General features: G+C 42.6%; 1 long non-coding RNA gene across 1 annotated transcript in view; it reads right to left on the bottom strand.

Moving 5' to 3' along the window:
• Window positions 1-21,023, bottom strand: part of LOC141054136 (uncharacterized) — a 43,170-nt gene extending 22,147 nt beyond the window's left edge. The window contains exon 1 of the long non-coding RNA XR_012221365.1: window positions 20,456-21,023. This is a non-coding gene — a long non-coding RNA (uncharacterized lncRNA). The remainder of the gene's footprint in view (window positions 1-20,455) is intronic.
• Window positions 21,024-22,229: the final 1,206 nt, after the last annotated feature.

The raw sequence follows: 22,229 nt of genomic DNA, 5'->3' as shown, positions 1-22,229 counted from the left end.
ATAAAAAATAATTATTTTTGCATCGCTTTATTCAGCGAGCTATAACTTTTTTATTTTTTCGCTGATGATGCTGCGTGGCAGCTCGTTTTTTGCGGGACAAGATGACGTTTTCAGTGGTACCATGGATATTTATATGCGTCTTTTTGATCGCGCGTTATTACACTTTTTGTTTGGCGGTATGATAATAAATCATTATTTTTTGCTTCGTTTTTTATTTTTATTTTTTAAGGGGTTCGCTAAAGGGGTTAACTAATGGGACAGTTTTATAGGGCGGGTCGTTACGGACGCGGCGATACCTAATATGTGTACTTTTATTGTTTTTTTTTTTATTATTTCCAAAAAATGGATTTATTGGGGGAATATTTTTTTTTTTTCTAATATATTTGGCGATTTTTTTTTTAAATTATTTTTACACTTTTTTTTTTTTTTTTTTACTTTATTAAATAGTCCCAGGTGGGACATCACTGTCCTGTGACAGATCGCTGTTCTTCTGATCAAGGGCACTGCAGAAGGGGATCACAGTGCTGATCAAAGTGCTCACCACACATCTAGATAAGTTCCTTGGGGGGTCTAGTTTACAAAATGGTGTCATTTGTGGGGGGTTTCCACTGTTTAGGTACATTAGGGGCTCTCCAAAGGCAACATGACACCCGCAGACCATTCCATCAAAGTCTGCATTCCAAAACGTCACTACTTCCCTTCCGAGCCCCGACGTGTGCCCATACAGTAGTTTTCTCCCACATATGGGGTATCAGCACACTCAGGACTAATTGGACAACAACTTTTGGGGTCCAATTTCTCCTGGTACCCTTGGGAAAATATAAAAATGGTGACTAAAAGATCATGTTTGTGGAAAAAATACGAATTTTTTATTTTCACGCCCGGGCGTTGTAAACTTCTGTGAAGCACTGGGGGGTTCAAAGTGCTCACCACACATCTAGATAAGTTCCGTGGGGGGTCTAGTTTACAAAATGGTGTCATTTGTGGGGGGTTTCCACTGTTTAGGTACATTAGGGGCTCTCCAAAGGCAACATGACACCCGCAGACCATTCCATCAAAGTCTGCATTCCAAAACGTCACTACTTCCCTTCCGAGCCCCGACGTGTGCCCATACAGTAGTTTTCTCCCACGTATGGGGTATCAGCATACTCAGGACAAATTGGACAACAACTTTTTGGGTCCAATTTCTCCTGGTACCCTTGGGAAAATAAAAAAATGGTGACTAAAAGATCATGTTTGTGGAAAAAATACGAATTTTTTATTTTCACGCCCGGGCGTTGTAAACTTCTGTGAAGCACTGGGGGGTTCAAAGTGCTCACCACACATCTAGATAAGTTCCTTGGGAGGTCTAGTTTACAAAATGGTGTCATTTGTGGGGGGTTTCCACTGTTTAGGTACATTAGGGGCTCTCCAAAGGCAACATGACACCCGCAGACCATTCCATCAAAGTCTGCATTCCAAAACGTCACTACTTCCCTTCCGAGCCCCGACGTGTGCCCATACAGTAGTTTTCTCCCAGGTATGGGATATCAGCATACTCAGGACAAATTGGACAACAACTTTTGGGGTCCAATTTCTCCTGGTACCCTTGGGAAAATAAAAAAATGGTGACTAAAAGATCATGTTTGTGGAAAAAATACGAATTTTTTATTTTCACGCCCGGGCGTTGTAAACTTCTGTGAAGCACTGGGGGGTTCAAAGTGCTCACCACACATCTAGATAAGTTCCTTGGGGGGTCTAGTTTACAAAATGGTGTCATTTGTGGGGGTTTCCACTGTTTAGGTACATTAGAGGCTCTCCAAAGGCAACATGACACCCGCAGACCATTCCATCAAAGTCTGCATTCCAAAACGTCACTACTTCCCTTCCGAGCCCCGACGTGTGCCCATACAGTAGTTTTCTCCCACATATGGGGGGTTCAAAGTGCTCACCACACATCTAGATAAGTTCCTTAGGGGGTCTAGTTTCCAAAATAGTGTCATTTGTGGGGGGTTTCCACTGTTTTGGTACATCAGGAGTTTTCCAAACGCGACATGGTGTCCGATCTCAATTCCAGCCAAAAACATCAAATGGCGCTGCTTCCCTTCCGAGCTCTGCCATGCGCCCAAATAGTGGTTTACCCCACATGTGGGGTATCAGCGTACTCAGGACAAATTGCACAATAACTTTTAGGGTCCTGATACCCTTGGAAAAATAAGAATTGAGGGTGAAAAGATCATTTTTGTGGAAAAAATACGATTTTTTAATTGTATGGCTTTATGTTATAAACTTCTGTGAAGCCCATGGGGGTTCAAAGTTCTCACCACACATCTAGATAAGTTCCTTAGGGGGTCTAGTTTCCAAAATGGTGTCATTTGTGGGGGGTTTCCACTGTTTTGGTACATCAGGGGTTTTCCAAACGCGACATGGTGTCCGATCTCAATTCCAGCCAAAAACGTCAAATGGCGCTGCTTCTCTTCCGAGCTCTGCCATGCGCCCAAATAGTGGTTTACCCCCACATGTGGGGTATCAGCGTACTCAGGACAAATTGCACAATAACTTTTAGGGTCCTGTTACCCTTGGGAAAATAAAAATTGGGGTGAAAAGATCATTTTTGTGGAAAAAATATGATTTTTTAATTGTACCGCTGTACGTTATAAACTTCTGTAAAGCCCTTGTGGGTTCAAAGTTCTCACCACATATCTACATAAGTTCCTTGGGGGGTCTAGTTTCCAAAATGGGGTCACTTGTAGGGGGTTTCCACTGTTTAGGTACATCAGGGACTCTCCAAACGTGACATGGCGTCCAATCTGAATTCCAGCCAATTTTGCATTGAAAAAGTCAAACGGCGCTCCTTCCATTCTGAGCTCTGTCATGCGCCGAAACAGTCGTTCCCCCCCACATATCAGGTATCTGCGTACTCAGGACAAATTGCACAATAACTTTTGCAGTCCAATTTCTCCTGTTACCCTTGGTAAAATAAAAAAAATTGAACCTGAAGTATTTTTTTATGAAAAAAAGTTAGATGTTCATTTTTTTTTAAATATTCAAAAAAATTCCTGTGATGCACCTAAAGGGTTAATAAACTTCTTGAATGTGGTTTTGAGCACCTTAAGGGGTGCAGTTTTTAGAATGGTGTCACTTTTGGGTATTTTCTATCATATAGACCTCTCAAAGTGGCTTCAAATGTGATGTGGTCCTAAAAATAAAATGGTGTTGTAAAAATGAGAAATCGCTGGTCAACTTTTAACCCTTATAACTTCCTAACAAAAAAAAATTTTGGTTCCAAAATTGTGCTGATGTAAAGTAAACATGTGGGAAATGTTAGTTATCAAGTTTTTTGTGTGCCGTATCTCTGTGATTTAAGGGCAAAAAAATTCAAAGTTGGAAAATTGCGAAATTTTCAAAATTTTCGCCAAATTTCCGTTTTTCTCACAAATAAACGCAAGTTATTTGAATGAAATTTTACCACTAACATGAAGTACAATATGTCACGAGAAAACAATGTCAAAATCACCGGGATCCATGGAAGCGTTCCAGAGTTATGACCTCATAAAGGTACAGTGGTCAGAATTGTAAAAATTGGCCCGGTCATGAAAGTGCAAACCACCCTTGGGGTGAAGGGGTTAATGGTGAAGGAACCTTTGATCAAATTTATCAAGGTATGAAAAGACATAACAGGTGTAAATACAAGGATTATCCCATAAAACTATGGCCTTCGCTGACTATCTCCTAGTTACAATGACTCACCCACATAGGGATATACCGGCCCTGAGGCAAATCTTGGAGAGATATGGCTCTGTGGCTAACTTCAAAATAAATTTATCGAAATCTGAAACCTTGGGATTAAACATACCTGCGGAAACTTTAGAATGCTTTAAATCTCAATTTCCTTTCCGCTGACCGGGTAAATACATAACGTATCTAGGTATTAAGATTAGCACATCACATAAAGAACTATTCAACGTAAACTACAAGCCATTCCTTACATTAATTGCAGACCATACTAAAAAGTGGAAGGTCCCATATCTCTCTTAGATGAGTAGAAAAAAACCTAATTAAAAGTATTCCTCTACCCAAACTATACATATCAAAAAAAGTCCAAGATGTATAAATACCACCTCAAAAGTTATTCATAAACCATAACTACCATTAGTAAATGGCAGAAAAAGAGGCAAAAAGCATGATCATAAAATGTCTTCAAAATTTATTATTTACTCAATACATAAAATAAACAAGGGAATATGCACAAAGTGCCATGATAATACACAGACCAGAAACCATATCAGAAAATATGACAGGAAAACACCATAAAACTCATGTATAGAGATGAGCGACTTTGCCTTTTTTAGGTTCGAATCAGGTTTCATGAAACCCGACTTTCTCAAAAGTCGAGTCGAACGAAATCGGCCGACTATCGTGAAAAGTCGAAGGTTCGACTGAAACACGAAACCCAATGCAAGTCAATGGGGAAGCAAAGTCGGCAGGGAGTGGAGGACAGGAAACACACCTACATGCCGGATGGCTTTTTTAAAGAGCGCAAAATCTCTTTCTCTCTCCCCGGATGCTGCACATGTCATCTCGTTGCCCACAGTGTACGTCCTTGCCTAGTGGCTGAAAAAAGTCACGTGCAAGCATTCTGGGAAATCCGACTTTGGCTCTCATTTTGATGACCGCATGGCCGACTTCACCCTTTGGTCGGGTTTCGGTCGGCGAAACCCGACTTTACGATATGTCGGCGACTTATGAATCTGGCCGACCTGTTTCGCTCAACTCTACTCATGTAATCAAAAACTTATTGTTTGATAGATAGCAAAAATTATAATAAAATGCTTGGTGTAATAGACAGATTATGTGCAAAATTCACAATGAAAAAAGTGCTACATGCAAGGAGGTGCCAATAATTGTCTGCTGCATATAAAATGCTAGCCACTAGAGTTGAGCGAAACAGGTCAGCAAGATTCATAAGTCGCCGACTTATGGAAAGTCGGGTTTCGCCGACTTATGTAAAGTCCGGTTTCGCCGACCAAAACCCGACCACAGCGTGAAGTCGGCCATGCGGTCGGCAAAACGAGCGCCAAAGTTGTATTTCCTAGAATGCTTGCACGTGACTTTTTTCAGCCACTGAGCAAGGGCGTACGCTGTGGGCAATAAGATGACATGTGCTGTGTCCGGGGAGAGGGAGAGAGAGAGGGAGAGAGAGAGAGAGATTTTGCGCACTTTAAAAAAGCGATCCGGCATGTAGGTGTGTTTACTGTCCTCCACTTCCTACCGACTTTGCTTCCCCATTGATTTGCATTGGGTTTCGTGTTTCAGTTAGACCTTTGACTTTTCATGATAGTCGGCCGATTTCGTTCGACTCGACTTTTGAGAAAGTCGGGTTTCATGAAACCCGACTCGACCCTAAAAAAGGCAAAGTCACTCATCTCTACTTACTATGTAAGTTCAGGAGATCATTATTTCCTTAAGTGACTATCGTTTTATATGCAGCAACATAATGAGATTTACAGTTGTGGCCAAAAGTATTGACACCCCTGCAATTCTGTCAGATAATACTCAGCTTCTTCCTGAAAATGATTGCAAACACAAATTCTTTGGTATTATTATCTTCATTTAATTTGTCTTAAATGGAAAAACACAAAAAGAATTGTCCTAAAGCCAAATTGGATATAATTCCACACCAAACATAAAAAAGAGGGTGGACAAAAGTATTGGCACTGTTCGAAAAATCATGTGATGCTTCTCTAATTTGTGTAATTAACAGCACCTGTAACTTACCTGTGGCACCTAACAGGTGTTGGCAATAACTAAATCACACTTGCAGCCAGTTGAAATGGATTAAAGTTGACTCAACCTCTGTCCTGTGTCCTTGTGTGCACCACATTGAGCATGGAGAAAAGAAAGAAGACCAAAGAACTGTCTGAGGAAATTGTGAGGAAGCATGAGCAATCTCAAGGCTACAAGTCCATCTCCAAAGACCTGAATGTTCCTGTGTCTACCATGCGCAGTGTCATCAAGAAGTTTAAAGCCCATGGCACTGTGGCTAACCTCCCTAGATGTGGACGGAAAAGAAAAATTGACAAGAGATTTCAATGCAAGATTGTGCGGATGTTGGATAAAGAACCTCGACTAACATCCAAACAAGTTCAAGCTGCCCTGCAGTCCGAGGGTACAACAGTGTCAACCCATACTATCCGTCGGCGTCTGAATGAAAAGGGACTGTATGGTAGGAGACCCAGGAAGACCCCACTTCTTACCCCAAGACATAAAAAATCCAGGCTGGAGTGTGCCAAAACTTACCTGAAAAAGCCTAAAACGTTTTGGAAGAATGTTCTCTGGTCAGATGAGACAAAAGTAGCACTTTTTGGGCAAAGGCATCAACATAGAGTTTACAGGAGAAAAAAAAGCATTCAAAGAAAAGAACACGGTCCCTACAGTCAAACATGGTGGAGGTTCCCTGATGTTTTGGGGTTGCTTTGCTGCCTCTGGCACTGGACTGCTTGACCGTGTGCATGGCATTATGAAGTCTGTATATACAGCACTAGGATATCCACTTCCCAAATTGTATAACCAGCCAATGGATAGAATAATTAAAATATACCTTTTATTAGTTTATATAAAATAAAGTGCAAGGTGCTCAAGTTACGTTAAACACAACAAAGAAGAACGCATAAATGAAAAAAACTAGTATTGCCCATCGTTACTAGGTATCCCATTTATCAAGCATATTCATTGGGTACTCAAAGTCAAAAAACAGCCAACCTCTTCTAAAGACATAAAGTACATATTTCTCAAAATAGTCTCTAGGCTTATCATATCATAGCATTGGCCGTCTTTTATTGGAAACCGGTGTCATGCCATCAGTATGTTCCCAAATATGGCATACCCGTTTCCCTCTCCTCATCAAGAGTACTATATACTACAGGGTACAATACTGCTATACAGCATAAAACAGAACCACATAGCCTTAGTTATCGCATTTGCTGCGGGTTCTATGGCACATATATAGTATATCAGATAGAAATGTATCATGTGTCCTAATAAAGATATAATCCCGCATACCCTTCATATATATCAGCACCAAATCTGAATCCACCAGGTATGCATATATATCTTAGATAGACCGTCTCTTATATAGTGAGACCAATATCTAGACACCAGAGTATTAAATAAAGCACGGAACAATCTCACCCAATTAACAGGGGCATTCTCTGATTGATTGCCATCTCCGTGACTAGTGAGCGCGATACCCGTTTCGTCCAATCTCATCAGGGGAGTCAAGTGGGGTTCATCTGAATGGTGTATCACGCATGGCCGTTCTATACTTCATCCGACATTATGTGTACATACACTCATGCATGCCTCCTTTTAAATGTTGGCGCCGTGGCGTCTCTGGAAGCCGACACTTCCGGTCCCTGATCCACCTCACATCCTGTGTTCAGGTCGCGCGCATCATCAGTGTGCTCGCTCAACAGAGCGCGTCACACACTGAGAGCGCGTCTACCACCAACTGGGCATGCGCACATAGCGCTGCCCGCTCCAAAGGGAGAATGATATATATACATTATATTATAATGGCGCTATTTAATTGCGGCATCAGACAGCCCCTGTTGCACTACATATGCGCCTATCATTACCATCCATACAACAGCAAAATATCATCTCATGCTAATTATGGGAGCCCCTTTAGAGTTTTGATTCTTGGAGATATTACCATATTACCATATTTTGGAATATCCCCTACTTCAATCATGTGCAGGAATTCATATATAAGGGATTAGTTCCATATTTAATCAGGGGTTTTAGTTAGTACAACTGCAGAATCAACAGACCCCTTCAGAGATATATCAGTTCTAGAAAATTAGCATGAGATGATATTTTGCTGTTGTATGGATGGTAATGATAGGCGCATATGTAGTGCAACAGGGGCTGTCTGATGCCGCAATTAAATAGCGCCATTATAATATAATGTATATATATCATTCTCCCTTTGGAGCGGGCAGCGCTATGTGCGCATGCCCAGTTGGTGGTAGACGCGCTCTCAGTGTGTGACGCGCTCTGTTGAGCGAGCACACTGATGATGCGCGCGACCTGAACACAGGATGTGAGGTGGATCAGGGACCGGAAGTGTCGGCTTTCAGAGACGCCACGGCGCCAACATTTAAAAGGAGGCATGCATGAGTGTATGTACACATAATGTCGGATGAAGTATAGAACGGCCATGCGTGATACACCATTCAGATGAACCCCACTTGACTCCCCTGATGAGATTGGACGAAACGCGTCGGGAGAAAGGGGTATCGCGCTCACTAGTCACGGAGATGGCAATCAATCAGAGAATGCCCCTGTTAATTGGGTGAGATTGTTCCGTGCTTTATTTAATACTCTGGTGTCTAGATATTGGTCTCACTATATAAGAGACGGTCTATCTAAGATATATATGCATACCTGGTGGATTCAGATTTGGTGCTGATATATATGAAGGGTATGCGGGATTATATCTTTATTAGGACACATGATACATTTCTATCTGATATACTATATATGTGCCATAGAACCCGCAGCAAATGCGATAACTAAGGCTATGTGGTTCTGTTTTATGCTGTATAGCAGTATTGTACCCTGTAGTATATAGTACTCTTGATGAGGAGAGGGAAACGGGTATGCCATATTTGGGAACATACTGATGGCATGACACCGGTTTCCAATAAAAGACGGCCAATGCTATGATATGATAAGCCTAGAGACTATTTTGAGAAATATGTACTTTATGTCTTTAGAAGAGGTTGGCTGTTTTTTGACTTTGAGTACCCAATGAATATGCTTGATAATTGGGATACCTAGTAACGATGGGCAATACTAGTTTTTTTCATTTATGCGTTCTTCTTTGTTGTGTTTAACGTAACTTGAGCACCTTGCACTTTATTTTATATAAACTAATAAAAGGTATATTTTAATTATTCTCTCCATTGGCTGGCATTATGAAGTCTGAAGACTACCAACAAATTTTGCAGCATAATGTAGGGCCCAGTGTGAGAAAGCTGGGTCTCCCTCAGAGATCATGGGTCTTCCAACAGGACAATGACCCAAAACACACTTCAAAAAGCACTAGAAAATGGTTTGAGAGAAAGCACTGGAGACTTCTAAGGTGGCCAGCAATGAGTCCAGACCTGAATCCCATAGAACACCTGTGGAGAGATCTAAAAATGGCAGTTTGGAGAAGGCACCCTTCTAATATCAGGGACCTGGAGCAGTTTGCCAAAGAAGAATGGTCTAAAATTCCAGCAGAGCATTGTAAGAAACTCATTTATGGTTACCGGAAGCGGTTGGTCGCAGTTATTTTGGCTAAAGGTTGTGCAACCAAGTATTAGGCTGAGGGTGCCAATACTTTTTGTCTGGCCCATTTTTGGAGTTTTCTGTGAAATGATCAATGTTTTGCTTTTTGCTTCATTCTCTTTTGTGTTTTTTCATTTAAGACAAATTAAATGAAGATAATAATACCAAAGAATTTGTGTTTGCAATCATTTTCAGGAAAAAACTGAGTATTATCTGACAGAATTGCAGGGGTGTCATTACTTTTGGCCACAACGGTAAGTGGCTAGCAGTTTTTCATGCAGCAAGTGAATGAACATTCCTAATGAAACTGAATCACCTTTTTTCTCTCAGTTGTGACTTGGTAGGTGCACTGAATATAGGACTGTGCTTTTTCAATACGGTGGCTAGCATTTATTTGCAGCAGGCAACTATTGGCACCTTTTTTATGCACTTTTCCTGCATATTTTGCACACAAAATCAATTTTATTGCATAAGCACTTTATTTTTCTGAGATATAGGTGACTGGGATTTATATGAAATAAGTGAATGCTCATTCTGAGTGACACTATACACCATTTTCTCAACAGTGGATTTTTGTGCATTTAATAAAAGGCTGTGCTTTTTTTCAATAGGGTGGCTAGCATTTTATATGCAGCAGACAATTATTGGCATCTCCTTGCATGTAGCACTTTTTTCATTGTGAATTTTGCACATAATCTGTCTATTACATCCAGCATTTTATTATAATTTTTGCTATCAAACAATAAGTTTTTGATTACATGACTTTTATGGTGTTTTCCTGTCATGTTTTCTGATATGGTTTCTGGTCTGTGTATTATCATGGCACTTTGTGCATATTCCCTTGTTTATTTTATGTATTGAGCAAATAATAAATTTTGAAGAAATTTTATTATCATGCTTTTTGCCTCTTTTTCTGCCATTTACTAATAGTAGTTATAGTTTATTTCTACCTAAACTAATATATTTATTCCAAATGTTACCCATAGCGTTATCCAAAACATTCTTGACCCAAATCAATTCTTCATTCTTTAAATACAACTCTGGCAAAAATTAAGAGACCATTTCAAAATGTTCAGTTTGTCTAATTTTTCTCTTTATAGGTATATGTGGCGCCCCTGAGGGTTCAGTCGCCACAGAGGTACTGCACCTCCTCCTGAGGTGTGGTACCCCACCATCCAGGTAAGGTGGAGACACCTGACCACACTCCAACACCTGCACCCCACACCACAAAGTAGTGTACCAAAGCACCTTCAGCGGCTCCCTGCTTGAAATGTAGCATAGCACCCCTTGGTGGCTCCCTGCTTGGAACACGAAACGTGCTGGGTGGTGGGTGGAGCTGAGTTTACATAAAAAGAGCGGGAAGAGGATAGGTTTTTAGTCAGTCAGTCAGTTAGTTAGTCACAGGAGTCTGACGAGGTCAGTCTGTGAAAGGAGATCCCCTGATTGGGATGGATGAAGGAAGTGCTGCAGCCGACCTAAGTGATCTGGGTCCGCTGGCACAAGAAAGGAACATTGAAGGAAAGCCTGACTCTCCATAAGAAGGAAAGGATTAGTACGGAACGTGAGGAGAATAAGAGAACAAGGATCAGGGTTAGAGAAGAACCCTTCCCAAGTTCTAAGCGCAAGGCCGGGGTCCGGTCCCCGAGGTTGTATGGATACTAATGGTCCTGCAGCAGACACCGGAGGAATAGAAGTAGTGGCCACTTTATTCCCACACCAGACTTGGGGGCACAACAGCAACGATAGTGAGCCGGGACTAGGTAGAAGGAGTTCCTGAAGTAGGCTACAGCTGTCTGCCGTACAAGTAGAGTTCACAGGAACATCTGACAAGAGGAACTCCAGTGTAACTCAGTGATGTGAGTACTTCACTCAAAGGCGCTAAGAGGGAGACGTTCAGAAAAGGCACATATGTTGGCGGAGTGTTGGAAAGGAGTACTTCATCTTGCTTAGAAGTTGGCTGAGCTCCTGACCCAGAGGGCACGGCACAGATGCGGGCACCTGTACCACAACAGACTTTGAGTAAAGCTTTGGAACTACATTCCCTGGTGTCCTCCACTTATTCCTGCACCAGCCTGTCCGACACTGCTACATCCCTCCTGCGCTCGACACTACACCATCTAAGTGTCACTTCACCTACACTGCCCTGGGACTACAGCCATGCCTGTGGAGGGTTATAACATCATTGCTGCACTACACCATCTGTCCCAGAGGATTTGTCTGCAGCGTCGGCTTAACATCTTCCTTGCTGAACTCCACAGATGGCGTCACAAATCACTTATAAACTTTCACCACCATAAGCACACTGAAACAACCCCTTTTGTAATGGAGCCCCAGGGCCACGGACCGGGTCACTGCTGCCGTGACAACCCCGTTGAGAAGATCAACCGGCCCGGTATCGAGTACCCCACAGCCCTGGTGAGTGAAGGCGCTCCATATATTTTTCAGTAAAATGTAAATTGTTCTTTTAGTCTACAAACGTCTGACAACATGTCTCCGAATTTCCAAGCAATAAATGTTTTTTTTTTCTGAAAAGGAGAAATGGTCAAAATTTAGAAAAAACAGTGCTTTCAGACTTCAATTAATGCAAAGAAAACAAGTTCATAATCATTTAAAAAAACAATACTAAGGTTTTAACTCAGGAAGAGTTCAGAAATCAATATTTTGAGGAATAACCATGATTTTTTAAAAACAGCTTTCATGTGTCTTGGCATGCTTTCCACCAGTCTTTCACACTGCTTCTGGCACAAAAATTTAAGCAGTTTTCCTTTGTTTGATGGCTTGTGGCTATCCATCATCCTCTTGATTACATTCCAAAGGTCTTCAATCGGGTTCAGCTCTGGAGAATGGGCTGCCCATGACAGGGTTTTGATGTGGTGGTCTCTTAATTTTTGCCAGAGCTGTGCATTTGGAATAAGCACCATCCAAGTCTTAATTCACATTCACTTTCACTCCCTAAGACACATGGTGGTATGGGAGCCCCTAATATTCATAGCTATTACCTTGCTACCATATTATCGAGAACTGTTGAGTGGGTCAGGAAACCAAAGGAGAAACCCTGGCTCTCCATTGAGTCATGAGTAAGACTGCTTAGTGCAGTCGAAATGTGTAGACTGGGTCATGTGGACCATGACCATTTTCTTTTGTACACACTATATTTTCTTTTGAAAAAGAAAAGAAAAACCCAGTCCTGTTGAGCCAGACTCCAATTTTTCTATTATCCTTGATGGGAGGCCAGGGCAAGGCCGGTGTCTGAACCCCAGGTGGATGAGCATAGAGCAACTGGGTGAGCTGGAATAAAGTTTTTGTTATTGCTTCCCACAATGTCTAATTGCATCTTCATTCACTATGAGTCTTTTAAGAAGACAATACGCCAAATCATGTCCAATGGGGATCCCACAAGACCGTTTTCTATTTATGAAGCCATATGCTCACAGATAATACCTTCGAGAAAAGTGCTCTCTACCCTTTATAATATTCTGCTTATAAGAGATACCTCTCCGAAAAGAGCATTCTAGCTGAAACGGGAAAAAGACTTGGGCCACTCCTTCACTAATCCTCAAATTAAATCATTTATAAATTCTCACACAGCCCTTCACAATGTGTTAGGGTACAAGGAAGCAACTACAGGATAATTACCCACTGGTACACAACACCTCTCCAGCTACATAAATGGTTTCCTACCATGCCTGATCTATGTTGGAGATGCAAAAGAGATAGGGGTTCTTATCTTCACGTTTGGTGGTGCTATCAAATTATACAAAAATTTTGGGATATCGTGTTACACACCCATTTAATCCTAGCACCTGAGCACATCTTGTTAAACCTCCCAATAGAGCCAGACAAAAAACACCTATCTAGACTTGTCTCCTTTATGCTAACAGCTGGTAAGCTTCTCATACCTCCGTTATGGCGCTCATCTAGTATCCCCAGCAAAAACAAGCTAATTCATAAAATTGATCAATTATACCATATTGAGGAATTGGCAGCACTCTTTACGCATAACCATCCTTCTTTTCTGCTTGTCTGGAAACCTTGGACATCCTATAGGAATTCCGCCAAATTTACAGTGCCTTGCGAATGTATTCAGCACTCTGGAACTTCTCAACCTTTTCCCACATATCATGCTTCAAACATAAAAATACCAAATGTAAATCTTGGTGAACAATCAACAACAAGTGGGACACAATTGTGAAGCTGAATGAAATTTATTGGTTATTGTAAATTTTTGTGGAAAATCAAAAACTGAAAAGTGGGGTGGGCAATATCATTCGGCCCCTTTAACTTAATACTTTGTTGCGCCACCTTTTGCTGCGATTACAGCTGCAAGTCGCTTGGGGTATGTCTATATCAGTTTTGTACATTGAGAGACTGAAATTCTTGCCCATTCTTCCTTGTCAAACAGCTCAAGCTGAGCAAGGTTTGATGGAGATTGTTTGTGAGCAGCAGTTTTCAGCTCTTTCCACAATCCAATCGGATTCAGGTCTGGACTTTGACTTGGCCATTCTAACACCTGGATACGTTATTTGTGAACCATTCCATTGTAGATTTTGCTTTATGTTTGGTATCATTGTCTTGTTGGAAGACAAATCTCCGTCCCATTCTCAGGTCTTTTGCAGACTCCAACAGGTTTTCTTCAAGAATAGTCCTGTATTTGGCTCCATCCATTTTCCCATCAATTTTAACCATCTTCCCTGTCCCTACTGAAGAAAAGCAGGCCCAAACCATGATGCTGCCACCACCATGTTTGACAGTGGGGATGGTGTGTTCAGGGTGATGAGCTGTGTTGCCTTTACGCCAAACATATTGTTTGGCATTGTTGCCACAAAGTTTGATTTTGGTTTCATCTGACCAGAGCACCTTCTTCCACATGTTTGGTGTGTCTCCTAGGTGGCTTGTTGCAAACTTTAAACAACACTTTTTATGGATATCTTTGAGAAAAGGCTTTCTTCTTGCCACTCTTCCATAAAGGCCAGATTTGTGCAGTGTGCGACTGATTGTTGCCCTATGGACAGAGTGTCCCACCTCATCTGTAGATCTCTGCAGTTCATCCGGAGTGATCATATGCCTCTTGGCTGCATCTCTGATCAGTCTTCTCCTTGTTTGAGATGAAAGTCTAGAGGGATGGCCGGATCTTGGTAGATTTGCAGTGGTATGATACTCCTTCCATTTCAATATGATCTCTTGCACAGTGCTACTTGGAATGTTTAAAGTTTTGGAAATAATTTTGTATCCAAATCTGGCTTTAAACTTCTCCACAACAGTATCACGGACCTGCCTGTTGTGTTCCTTGGTCTTCATGTTGCTCTCTGTGCATCAAACAGAACCCTGAGACAATCACAGAGCAGGTGCATTTATACGGAGACTTGATTACACACAGGTGGATTATATTTATCATCATTAGTCATTTAGGACAACATTGGATCATTTAGAGATCCACAATAAACTTCTGGAATGAGTTTGCTGCACTGAAAGTAAAGGGGTCGAATAATATTGCACACCCCACTTTTCAGTTATTGAATTTCCACAAAAATTTAAAATAACCAATAAATTTTGTTCAACTTCACAATTGTGTCCCACTTGTTGATTGTTCACCAGAAATTTACATTTGGTATATTTATGTTTGAAGCATGATATGTGGGAAAAGGTTGAAAAGTTCCAGGGGGCCCAATACTTTCGCAAGGCACTGTGTATATCTAGTACTGGTGTAAGGCAGTGGAGTGACTCATATGAAAGGAATATACTGTCTAACTAAGAGTAGCCATCTCTTTACATAACAAAGTTGTACTCTGTAGTGCTATAGCATGTAAACAGGAAATACTGTATATGAAAATTGAATTGCATTACCGCTCTAGATAGTAAGAAAAAATGGAGATGCTAAGCACATGGTCAATTCATGCGTGCCCAGCAGCCAATGACAAGGCGATCTCCAGTTGCTGTGAACCTATCTAATGTGAATCCTCTTCTAGGCTGAAGCCTGCATTTATGGACAGGTAGGTCCCTACTGCAAATAAAACCGCTACAGGTTAGTGAGTGGTGTGCAGTAAGGACCTACCTACCCAAAAATGCAAGCTTCAACCAAGGAGAGGATTCATATTAGATAGATTCCCTGCAGCCAGAGATCGCCTTGTCATTGGTTGCTGGGCACGCATGAATTGACCAAATTATGTGCTAAGTACACACATGGTCAAAATTGTTGGTAGGGTACCCCTCTTTTAATGACAGAAAAACCCACAATGGCCACAGTAATAACTTGAATCTGACAAAAGAAATAATAAATAAAAAATCTATGAAAATGAACAATGAACGTCAGATGTTGCTTTTCAACTTTTCGACCATGCTTCCACGGAATTTTTTTTAAAACGAAACTCATGAAATAGGCCTGGACAGAAATGATGGTATCCTTAACTTAATATTTTGTTGCACAACCTTTTGAGGCAATCACTGCAATCAAACGATTCCTGTAACTGTCAATGAGACTTCTGTACCTCTCAACAGGTATTTTGGCCAACTTCTCAAGAGCAAACTGCTCCGGTTGTCTTGCGTTTGAAGGCTACCTTTTCCAGACGGCATGTTTCAGTTCTTTCCAAAGATGCTCAATAGGGTTTAGGTCAGGGCTCATAGAAGGCCAGTTCTGAATAGTCCAATGTATTCCTCTTAGCCATTCTTGGGTGTTTGTAGCTGTGTGTGTTTTGGGTCATTATCCTGTTGCAAGACCCAGGACCTGCGACAGAAACCAAGCTTTCTGACACTGAGAAGCACACACTTCTCTCTACAATCCCTTGATAGTCTTGCGATTTCATTGTACCCTGCACAGATTCTTGACACCCTGTGCCAGATGCAGCAAAGCAACCCCAGAACATAACAGAACCTCCTCCATGCTTCACAGTAGGGACAATGTTCTTTTCTTGATATGCTTAATTTTCCTTCTGTGAACTTAGAGCTGATGTGCCTTGCCAAAAAGTTCCATTTTTGTCTCATTTGTCTATAGGACATTCTCCCAGAAGCTTTGTGGCTTGTCAACATGTAGTTTGGAAAATTCCAGTCTGGCTTTTTTATGATTTTTTTTTCAGCAATGGTGTCCTCCTTGGTCATCTCCCATGAAGTCCACTTTGGCTCATACAATGACGAATGGTGCAATCTGACACTGATGTTCCTTGAGCTTGAAGTTCACCTGTAATCTGTTTTTCTGGGCTCTTTTGTTACCATTCGTATTATCCGTCTCCTTGATTTGACCTCAAGTTTCCTCCTGCGGTCCCATCCAGGGAGGTTGTCTACAGTCCCATGGAGCTTAAATTTATGAATAATATGTGCAGCTGTAGTCACAGGAACATCAAGCTGCTTGGAGATGATCTTACTTTTACCTTTAACATGTTTGTCTATAATTTTCTTTCTAATCTCCTGAGACAACTCTTTCTTTCGCTTCATCTGGTCCATGTTGAGTGTGATACACACAATGTCACCAAACAGCACAGTGAGTATCTGTAGCCCTCTATACAGGCCCACTCACTGATTCCAAGATTGTAGACACCTGTGATGCTAATTAGTGGACACACCTTGATTTCCCCTTTGTCACATTATTTTGAGGGGTACAATCATTTCTGTCCAGGCCTATTTCATGAGTTTTATTTTACTTTTTTTAATTCTGTGGAAGCACGGTTGAAAAGCAATGTCTGACTTTCATTTGTTCATTTTCATAGATGTTTTATGTATTATTACTTTTGTCAGATTCAAATTACTTCTGTGACCATTGTGGGGTTTTCTGTCATTAAACAAGGGGAACCAACAATTTTGACCACGTGTGTATCTCCATTTTTTCTTATTATCTAGAACAGTAATGCAATTCAAATTTCCTATATTTCATGTTTACATGTTGTAGCACTACAGAGTGCATCTTTATTTCTTTGCTATGTATAGAGATGGCTACTCTTAAGGGCCCGTTACACATAGCGATATCGCTAGCAATGTTGCTGTAATGTCACTGATTTTGTGACGCAGCAGCGATATTGCTAGCGATATCGCTACATGTGATACTTACCTCCGACCGGCTCCCCCGCTGATTATCGCGCAAGAACGTCCTGGACCATTTCTCATCTGGCGCTTCCTGCTGGGCTTCCTGTGGTGCCGACGAGCGACGTGTGGACACGGTCGGGAGGATGTCAGGATCGCTGCATCTGACAGGTAAGTAGCGACCCCCGACCGCTGCTATGTCGCTGGTGAGATATGTCTGTTTGGCAGCTCAATAGCGACCACTTAGCAATGCACCAGCGATCCATATCATTGTCAGGATCGCTGGTGCATCGCTAAGTGTAACGGTACCCTTAGTTTGCATCAGGATCCTGACAGCGCCGGCCTACAGCCTCCGCTGAGCAGGGACTCACCCGCACTGTAGGGACCCCTGGGGATCAGGACAGCCAGAAAGTATAGGTGCACAGGACCTGAGTGATGAAGTTTAGCAAGTCGGCACGGGACCTACGGTCACGTGACTGCAAGGGGGTGGGGCTTAGCGTCCTGCTTTCAGAGAAGACAGAAAACTCAGAGTCAGGCAAAACGGAGTTCATACACAGTACGGACAGCGAGGTACAGGAGGGATAAACAGACTGGAGGTCAGACAAAGCCAAAGGTCATACACAAGAGGGCGACGTGGTACCAAGGGGACGAGCAGAGAGAAGTCGGGTCACAAGCCGAGAGTCATACACGAGAGGTAGCGCAGTAAAAGAGGGACAGGCAGAACTCGTAACAGGGACGGAACCGGATCAAAACCAAACAAGCAAGCAAGATATCAGGCACAAGGCACACATACACACAAGGTCAACTAGCTCAGCCGAGGGCAGGAGTATAACTGACACCGGACCTAGGTCCAGTGAGCATTAAATAGCCACCCTCTGCCAGGGAGAGGCGGAACAATTAACCCCCAGTCAGACCAGGACGGGCCAAAGCGAAACCCCGTCCTGGATCATGACAGTTTGCAGCTGTACACACCAGTTTATCTTTTTGGAAGTGACAATCAGTCTTTTGTTATTTGTATATTGGCTCTCTGACTGAGCACTCCACCCTCCAGCCTGTGGCAGTTTTAATTGCAGCAGGATCTTTCCTACTCATAAATGCAGACTTCAGCCTAGGAGAGTATTCACATTAGGGCAGTTTCACATGTTAGTGTCTCCGGTACGTGTAGTGACAGTTTTCTCACGTACCGGAGACACTGACACACGTAGACACATTCTCAGGAACGTGTCTATGCAGATGTCAGCGTGTTTTCACGGACCGTGTGTCTGTGTGCAAAACACGCTGACATGTCCGTTTTTGTGCAACAGCACGGATCACACGGACCCATACAAGTCAATGGGTCCATGTAAACATGCACCGCACATGGATGCTGTCCGTGTGCTGTCCGTGTGCGATCCATGTGCGTTTTTAAAAGTCAAAGGGTTAACATTAAAAAAATTTTAAAAACACGGACTGCACACGGACAGCACACGGATGTCACACGGATGACCTCCATATGCACACGGACACACGAACACGGATAGCTCCGGTACCGGTTTTTCCGGTACCGGAATTATCTGGACGTGTGAAACTGCCCTTACATAGGTTTCCAGCAACTGGAGATAACCTTGTCGTTGGCTGCTGGGCACGCATTAATTGGCCAAATTATGTGCTAAGCGTCTCCATTTTTTCTTATTATCTAGAGCAGTAATGCAATTCAAATGTCACGTTTCATGTTTATATGCTATAACGCTACAGAGTTCAACTTTATTTGTTTATGTATAGAGATGGCTACTCTTAGTTTTCACCTGTACACACCAGTTTTTCTGTTTGGAAGTGAGGCTGTGTTCACACGTAGCGTTTTTTTGCGTTTTCGCGGCGTTTTTAAAAGCGCGATTTTGCCGTGAAAACGCAAAAAAAAGCATCCCATGCAATCCTATGGGATTCCGCAAAAAAATACGCAGCATGCTCATTAATTTTGCGGAATCGCGGCGATTCCACCCACATAGGAATGCATTGTTCTGCTTACTTTCCGCATGTGGCTGAGCCCACCATGCGGAAAGTAAGCAGAACATTTGCGGATGGTACCCACAGTCCGGAAGAGAGGAGACTGTCCTCCAGGCTTTGGGTACCATATCCCTGTAAAAAATAGAATAAAAAATAAAAAATCGGGTTATATTCACCTTCCGGCGTCCCACGCAGCCTTACCGATGCTCCCGCCAACTCCCGTTCCCAGTAATACCTTGCGGCAAGGACCTGTGATGACGTAGCGGTCTCGCGAGACCACTACAGTATCGGGAGACCGCTACGTCATCAAAGGTCTCGCAAGGCATCTCTGGGAATTGGAGCATCGTGATGATCGGGAACGCTGCGCAGGACGTCGGAAGGTGAGAAAAACACGATTTTTTATTTTTTATTATTTTTAACATTAGATCTTTTTACTACCAATGCTGCATAGGCAGCCTTAATAGTAAAAAGTTGGTCTCACTTGTCAAACACTATGTTTGATGAGTGTGACCAACCTGTCAATCAGTTTTCCAAGCGATGCTACAGATCGCTTGGAAAACGCTAGCATTCTGAAAGCTAATTACGCTTGCAAATCGCTAGTTTTTCCACAGAAAATAGGCAGAAATTAAAATTTCCGCAGGAATTCTGCAACGTGTGCACATAGCCTCACAGTCACTCTTTTGTTATTTGTATATTGGCTCTGTGACTGAGCACTCCACCCACCAGCCTGACAGGGACCTGTCTATCCAAAAATGCAGGCTTTAGCCTAGAAAAGGATTCACATTAGATAGGTTCCCAGCAACTGGAGATCAACTTGTCATTTGCTGCTGGGCATGCATGAATTGGCCAAGTTATGTGCTAAGCTTCTCCATTTTTTCTTATTATCTGGAGCAGTAATGCTATTCAAATTTAACCAGGGGCGGACACTGACAGCTTGGGGCCCCTGTGCAAGAAATGTGTCTGGGCCCCCTTCCTTTTATAGCGACAAAGCTACATATATATGTATATCCACACACATACATGTGTATATATATTACATAGTCTCCTTTATAGTGTATATTGCTGTCCCTTATACAGTGGCCTCTCTTGTTTTGTACAATACCGTCCCTTACATATTGGATTATATAGAGCCCTGTTTTTTATTACATACCGTCCTGTCTTGTTAGCTGTATAATGCAATGATGGCTGATGGAGCATGGGAAAGCTTCTTTTCAGATGGAGGAGCTCATGGACTGGTAGTCTGGTCACCGGCTCCTTGATCAGCAGTCATTTTTTATCTAAAAAGAGAGGGGACTATGTGATAAAAGAGGGTGCTGTGAATAACAAAATTAACAAGAATACACTATGTAAGAGAAAGCACTATACATAACAGCAGAGGAAGCTATATAATAAGGGACAGTGTAACAGACCCACCGCTGACACCGGTATGTCACGGACGGGGGGATGCAACGCACTGCCAACACACAGCTATCACAGGCACGGGGGGGCTTATCTTTGTTATCCCACCGCTGGCACCATGTGATAAAAACAGCAAGCTAGTCTTGCCCTAACAATTTATCGCAGGGGGGTTATTTTGGATGACCCACTACTGCTAACAATCTTCCACGAACTGTGGGGATTTATGTATATCCCACTTTTTCCAGTTCCACTTTGGAACTCGCAGCTCTCCGGCGACCCCACTTACCCTCAGGTCAGTCAGGGAACTACACCTGGGATAATGGGTCGCCAGCCAGCTGCTTCAATGAGGTCTGGCCACCCGGCACGCTGCAGTGAGGGAATTATAAAACGCTGTGGCCGCAGCAACCCAATTAGCTTATAAAACCCCTTCTGTTACTCTCAGCAGTGTCCAGGGCCCAGACCACACGTTTCTGCCACCATCTCCAGATTTCTCTGCTTAAGTTATAAGCTTAATAGAGGGGTTTCGAAGCCAACCCAATTCAGTAGCGTAATTATCTTAAAGGCACGTGTACGTTCGTTCTTAGATCATGAAGGCAGACTAATAAATTTCATAATTTATTCCCCAAAAGGGGGCAGTGATTACACAGATAAAAGATGTTACAAAGTTGAGACATTAGATATGTACAATGCAAATATAAAATAAATGGGATTAACATAGAAAATCAACACTTACAGTTGCTTAATGGTCTTTAGGCTAGCCATTTGGGGAGGAGGCGGAGCCACACGTCTCTCTGCATCTGGGGTCCTTTAAGCGGGCTTTACACATAGCAATATCGCTAGCAATATCGCTAAAGCATCACCAATTTTGTGAAGCAGCAGCGATATTGCTAGCGATATCGCTACATGTGATACTTACCTCCGACCGGCTCCCCCACTGGTTATCGCTGATCGCGCGAGATCGGCCTGGTCCATTTCTCATCGTCGGCTTCCTGCTGGCGCCAACGAGTGAGCCATGGACCCAGGCGGAAGACGGACACCCTCGCCGTGTCTTAAAGGTAAGAGCGACCGCTGAGCATCGCTGTGTCGCTAGTGAGATCTGCCTGTTTGGCAGCTCACTAGCGACCATTTAGCAATGCACCAGCGATCATGACCGGGTCGTATCGTGGTCGGGATCTCTGGTGCATCGCTAAATGTAAAGGGGCCTTTAGGCATGAAAACCTCCAGCTCGACTGACTAATTTCAAGGGGGGAGTACCTTATAGCTTTGGGTTTGTGACATCACGAAAGGGCAGTCAGGTGATGTTCCTCCCCCTGCTCTAGGAGTTACAATTCTGTCTACAAAACTTATAATGACTATATCTCGCAGAGGGTACCGCCTGTAAACACGCACTTGGTATCATTCTTTTTTGCCTGTCGAGGACATTAATTAAAGGCCAAACATGCAGTGGTTATGTCACACCGTTTAGGAGAAATCCAGTTCTCGGTTTCTGGGGGTGCTATAACCGAGTAAATTATGGGCCAGGACAT

This window comes from Dendrobates tinctorius, unplaced genomic scaffold, assembly GCF_039654945.1.
Source record: "Dendrobates tinctorius isolate UK_male_01 unplaced genomic scaffold, ASM3965494v1 ptg000175l, whole genome shotgun sequence".
Classification (NCBI taxonomy): domain Eukaryota; kingdom Metazoa; phylum Chordata; class Amphibia; order Anura; family Dendrobatidae; genus Dendrobates; species Dendrobates tinctorius.
The sequence above is the reverse complement of the archived record's forward strand: the minus strand, read 5'-3'. Positions and strand labels throughout refer to the sequence as shown.